The sequence below is a fragment of the Chiroxiphia lanceolata genome, chromosome 13, assembly GCF_009829145.1.
Source record: "Chiroxiphia lanceolata isolate bChiLan1 chromosome 13, bChiLan1.pri, whole genome shotgun sequence".
Classification (NCBI taxonomy): domain Eukaryota; kingdom Metazoa; phylum Chordata; class Aves; order Passeriformes; family Pipridae; genus Chiroxiphia; species Chiroxiphia lanceolata.
The window spans coordinates 9,429,933-9,436,219 of NC_045649.1; positions in this window are offsets into that span (position 1 = coordinate 9,429,933).

The following is a 6,287-nucleotide window of genomic DNA, read 5'->3' on the forward strand; positions in this document are numbered from 1 at the left end:
ACACAAGAGTGGATGAGGCAGAGATGGGAGGATAGATTTGCTATCAGAACTTTTGGATTCAATTTTCCTTCTCATCAGAATAGCTGTGTGCAGTTTCTTACATGTGCTGCTCTGCAAATGAGTTGTGCAGGACATGGCTGCAGTCAGAGACCACCTGGGAAGCATGGTCGGTTTGGGGCTCACAGCTTGGCTATGCAGGGTTTGGCCCAGGCACCACTAGGGCAGGGTCTGGTTGATGTACAGGGCTCAGCTCCCTGGAGGCTGTAGGATTTTGCTGCCTTTGGCCTTGCCCCAATGTGCAAGGGCAGCCATGGAGCAACCTCAGAGGAGGGTGGAATGGTCACAGGCACAATACCCTACACCGTGTACCCATACCATATACCATATACCATATACCATACACCAGGACACAGAGCCACTCACAGACATCTCATCACTGTCAGCAGAGAGACAGGGACAGAAACACATGGCCACAACAGCCAGGGGAACTGCGAGCCAAGGTGAGCCGTTATTTGTGTAGACACCAGCAAGGAACCCCACCGGGCACCTGGATCTGAGAGTCAGTTCTACAACACAGGCATTAAAGAGAGAATAAAGAAAATAATAGAGCATAGACTAAAATGGTCGGCAAGGCTGATTTCTCTCCATGCAGCCTCTGAAGGAGCAGACTTTGGGGCTGGGGAGGAATAGGCAGCCTCCAGGCTGTGAGGCTAATGCAGAACCATGGCTGTTTGTATAGCTGCAGAGCCTTTAAGAGAGACTTGGGAAAACTAGCTTGGATTCCAATGAATATTTACAATTACATTGCTCCAAAGCTGAATCCAATCACAACACTGCAGTGTGCAGGCTTTGTGCATCAAAAGAAAATGAGAGGAAAGCAGGAAAGATGGAGTTGCCTTTGGAGGGACTTATAAACACAGATCTCTCTGCTTGTGGCAGAACTAAAATGCTTTATTTCTGATAGGAGCAATTTGTTCTTCAGGCATTTTGCTTGATATTAGAAAGTGCCTGGCTGGTTTTTGAAGTGAGAGTCTTCAGTAGAAGGTCTTTAATTCAGAATGAAGGAAAGAAATGGAAAGTGTTGTGGTCTGTAATTTTGATATTGTACTAATGAACTCCAGAAAAAGAGGAAATAGAGGAGCATTACCAAACTAGAGCAGGGGCCCCTTCCACTCACTGTGTTCTTGGTCACCACGCAGAACCAGGCTGAGCATTTAAACCATGCTGCTAATATGGAATTTGGCTGGTTACTGTGCTGGCTAAGCACTCCCTGCAGCTCAGTATTTGCCTCTTCTTTCTTGTAGTAGAAGGTATGCAAAAATAATGGTGATCAGGAATCACCTTGATAAAAAGATGGAGGATTTGTGATTGCACTGCAGAGAGCAGTGTGCCGCAAAATAGGAAGTGTGTGACAAAGCAGAGGCACTGCTTGAAGTGACAACAGGAACAGCACCAGGCAACCGACTCCAGGAGCTGCTTTAGTGGCCTGTTCATTCTGCCCATCCTGCCCAGGCAACCCATGCAGCTGCCTTGCTGCTCTAACCTGCAGGACTGTAAACAATCAGTGGTCTTGGTGTGGTCCCACAGCACAAAACCCCCACTGCTCTCAATTAATTTTAAGTATTTAAGGTATAGCATTGCATTCCACCATGCAGACATTGCTTAGCACCACAGTAGCACAACCAGGAGCTTTGAGAGAATCAGGTTAGTATTTACACTGCAAGAACATGCAAATTGTTTGCCACGGTGTCTGCTTACAAGCCCAGCTGACCTGGGAAAGCCATATCTGAAGGGCAAGCCCCCTCCTTCCCCACAGCCCCGCAGGCAGCATGTCCCACCCTGGACAGAGGGCAGTGGGGGGCTGCTTCTAGCCTGCGCTAATTCCTCTCCGTGGTTTGAAGAAAATGCTGTCTCCTGGTGCCTGTCACCTCGTGGCTGCACAGATCTCTGCTGCTGGATGGCAATCTGAAAGGATGCTGGTGGGAAATCCCGGAAGCTGGTTTCTAATCTGAGTCAGTCACACTGCTGGTGCAGGGATGCACTCCATCACATGCAGGCATGGCACAGGGGGTTCCATGCACCTTGGCACAGGCTGCAGTTGATAGCCCTGAGCAGGAACCCGCAGTCAGTATTATATTGTCTAAGAGGCTTAAAATCAACTGTGAAGTTTCAGCATAGCTACAAACCCTCTGTTTTCTGTTCTCTACTGGTAACTTGTTCCAGAAGATGGTGCAATTTGGTGATTGATTCCTGGAGTCTGGCTGGTGCATCTGCACTGGGGTATAGAAGGCACAGACCCTGCCGTGATGCCCAGAACACTCTGCCAGTGCCAGCCACCCACAGCTCACAGCTCCAGAAGCAGAAGCAGAGCATTCCATCAATGTGAGTGGACATTTTTCTCCCATTAAAATGTTTAATTTATTTTGAATGCACATGAACTTTGAGGGCCCACCATACTCTGTGTGAAGCAGTCTGACACAGCACATGACATTAAAAAAAGAACTCTTTTTGTTTTGTGATTATTACCTGCTAATTTATGGGGTGCTGCTGGTTCTTATATTGAAGGGACAAAGAGAAATCATACTGCAGACAAGTTCTATTTGCCAAACTTGATACTATAATTGTCTTCAGTCATTTCTTTTCCAGTCTAAAAAGACTATTCACCTTTTCCTCACATGGAAAATACTCTGCATTTGATCATCCTTGTTGCTCTTCTCTGAAACTCTTCCAACTCTTTTTCTAGAGAGGGCAGACAAAGCTGCATATGGAAATCACAGCGCACTTCCACCATGGATCTCTTCAGTGGCAGAACTGTGGTCTGCTCTGCATTATTTTTCTGATAATTGTTAACAGCCAGTTTGCCTTTTAGGCTGCTCCTGGGCACTAAGCAAATATTTCCACACTTCTACTCTCCATCCCCATCTGGTTTATCTAGCACAGCTCCAGGTCCTCACTCCTGAGAAGGAACAGAGCTGCAGCAGCTGGGACTGCAATGAGATCTTCTGAGCAAGATGGTACAAACACCCCAGATCCTGAGCAAGATTAGGCCTACCTGGCTGTGTCATACCTTGAAGACTGGGGACAGCTGATAACATCAAAAAAGAAGAAATAATGATACATGGTCATCTCAGCCTCACCACTGCAGACCTGGACTCTTCCAGGCAGGTCTACCCTCAAGTGTCTGCCCACCTGAGGGGCTGAGTAACACTGTGGGGAGAGCTCGGGAGCCAGCTCTTCACCAGAGCCAGGCAGAATAGCCAGGAAGGGCCCACATTTGCCCTGCACTTGGTCATGGAGCCTCCTTAGGCAAAATGCCTGTGCCTGTGGAGTCTTTTCCCTCCAAGACCTCACCTTTGCCATCACATGGAGCACTAAGGTCATTGTGGTACAGGCACAGGAGCACCAGTGGCCCAGGGACACAGGGACAACCCAAGTGGCCCAGGGACAGGCAGCCCACATGTGGCAAGGGTGAAGAGCATCTAGCCCCATCACCCAGGCGTTATGGGACCTCTCACTGCCCATCACAGGCATGGCTCCACAGGGAACACTGCTGGAGCCAGATGGATCAGCACTGGCATGAAGTCCTACCCAAGAGCACAAATAACATCACGTTCTTGGGTCCTCCTTTGCACTTCCTTCCTGCAGATTCCCAGGATGAGTAGGAATGGATTGGGCAGCCTGATCTCCTGCATCTGCAGCCAAGGAAATTTCACCATGTTACTGTGGAATTCAGTAACTTGTCTGACTAAGGCAGTTTCAGATGGGCATTCGGCTGGGCTTGAAGACATCAAGAGACAGCAAAAGAACTATGTCCTCCCTCTGGCAGTCAGTCCTTCACATCACTCCTGTTGATTTTTTCTCTGATTACTGCTGTGCCAACAGGGCTAATGAAGCTTTCCATGCAGCAGCAGTATAGGTCTCAACTTTGTTTCCTTTTGGTTTTATGCTTTATATTAGAATGTTCCTTTCTTTTTGGCCAGAGACTTAAGGTTAACCAGGGAAAGGGAAAGGAAAAGGGAAAGGGAAAGGGAGAAGGAAAGGTTTCTGCCTTCCTTCAGCCCCCATGTTTTCCCAACCTTTTCCCACCCACTGCTGCCATCACTGCCAGCAGGAGGCCCCAGACGCTGACGTGGCTGTCCGGGTACACCACCCCTCTCTCCCAGACTTAGTGGCTGTAACTGCAAGAACAACCGATGCCTCGTGTCCTGTGACCAGACCTGAGTAGTGCTGCTTTTCCCTCACTTATTCCTTCCTTTTTCCAGTGGGATCTCTGCTTCCTGCTGATTTCCAACTCATGGTTCCTTATAGGAACATGACAGCTCCTACACAGCTTGTGTATGTCCTTAACCCACAGATTCAAAAAAACAAGATGCAGCTGACAGCAGGAGCAGTGGAAATGGTGCCGTGATGGCGTGAATACACAACAGCCCCAAGAGCACTGCCAGCACGTGGGTAGGGGCTGCTGCACACACCCTGCAGGGTCATTCCCGTGCTCTTCTGCACCTTCCCCTGGCCCTGTGGGGAGGCATTTAAACCCAACCAGCCCTGGGCAGCCTGCTCCGGCTGACCCTGCCTAGGCATGACGAGGGGATGAGCCAGGTGACCCTGTGTTTGAGCAATGGGAATGTCGCAGGGTTGGCTCCTGTGTGACTGGAGTGGGTGGGTCCCCACATGCACCAACATTCCCCACTCCGAGTTTTCATGGGAACAAGTGGCGGATGAAGGGACAGAGGAGACGCGAAGCACTGCTGTCCACTCTGGGATGTGGCCTGGGCTCTCAGTCTGCACTGGGAACACAGCAGGGCAGGTCCCGACCCATTTTTGCCACTGTGGCTGTTTCCCCCTGCTCTGTTTATACACATCCAGTTTGTTCTCTCTCCATTTCCTGGCGAGGACCCTCTCCCGAGAGCTGCCGTAGTTTTTTAATAAGTATTTTTCAAGTAGCTGGCCGAGACCCCGGGAAGGATAATGAGATCATTCCCAGTGCGGAATGCAAAGCCTGCAAGCCTGTGCCGGTTGTTGTCGCTCCCGGTGGACTCTGCCCACGCTGCCGGTATTGCCGTTGCTGTTCCTCATCCCAAACACAGGAGCGTGCCCCGGGCAGCACCTGATGGGATCGGGCCAGGGTACAGCTCCCTGCCAACAGGAAGACCCGGGAATTGTCACTGAAACCGCTCAGAAATAAGCTTCAAGGCTCATTAAAGTTCTACCGACGCAAACGCTAATCCCATTCACGAATCCCATTCCCCTTTCAGGACCCGCTGGCCCTCCACCGGCCACAGGCTGCGGCCGCGCTGCGGCGGGGGCACCGGGCACTCCAGTCCCCAGGAATCCCCGCACGGGTACCCCGGGCCCAGGCAGCGGTCCCGGCGCGCCGCCCAGCCCCGACCGGGACTGCGGCAGAACAAAGGTGCCCAGGGGGTGCCCGGGGGGGTGCCCAGGAGGTTCCGGGGGTGCCGGGAGGTACCCCTGAGGTGCCCCTGAGGTGCCCCTGAAGTGCCGGGGCCGCCGGGGCGGAGCCGCCCCCAGCGCGAGCAGGGCGAGCAGCGCAGCGCGGGCCGAGAGCGACCCCTGCCGGGCGGGGGCCGAAATGCGCCGGAGCGGGGTCTGTCCGCGCGCCTGCGCGGTGCGTCCCCCCGCAGAGCCCGGGACCCCCCCGGCTGTTCCCCAGACACCCCCGAACTCCAGATCCCGGCACACCCGCGTGCCCAGACCCCTGCCCCGGGGCCTCCTGGTTTTTAACACTCTCTTCTTTCCTTTCATCCCCAGTTCCCTCTTAGCCCCCGAGCACTGGCACAGGTTGCCCAGAGAAGCTGTGACTGCCCCATCCCTGTAAGTGTCCAAGGCCAGACTGGACCGGGCAACCTGATCTGGTGGACGGTGTCCCTGCCCATGACAGGGGTTGCAACAAGATGAGTTTAAGGTCCCTTCCAACCCCAACCCTTCTACAATTCCTTGATCCCGTAGCAGGCTCTGCCAAGCAGCCACATGTCATCTCTGTCAGTTTTGTCACTGAAATGCACAAGCAGCCCCAGATGGAGCTGCTCCCACAGCTCTCCAGAGCTCTCCAGACCCTTCTCCACACTAATCCTGGGATACTTGGTTGGGCTTTCGTTTTTTCGTTTTTCCTTTCCCCTTCCCAGCAAAGGCTGACGGAGGGGGCCTGAAACATGGTTGGTATATTGGAGTTTGATTCTGAGGTCAGTTGGGCTACCGGAGGATGGAGTCCAATCTAGCTAAAATATATGCTATTTTTCCTGTGGTTACAATTATTTTAGTATCAGTAA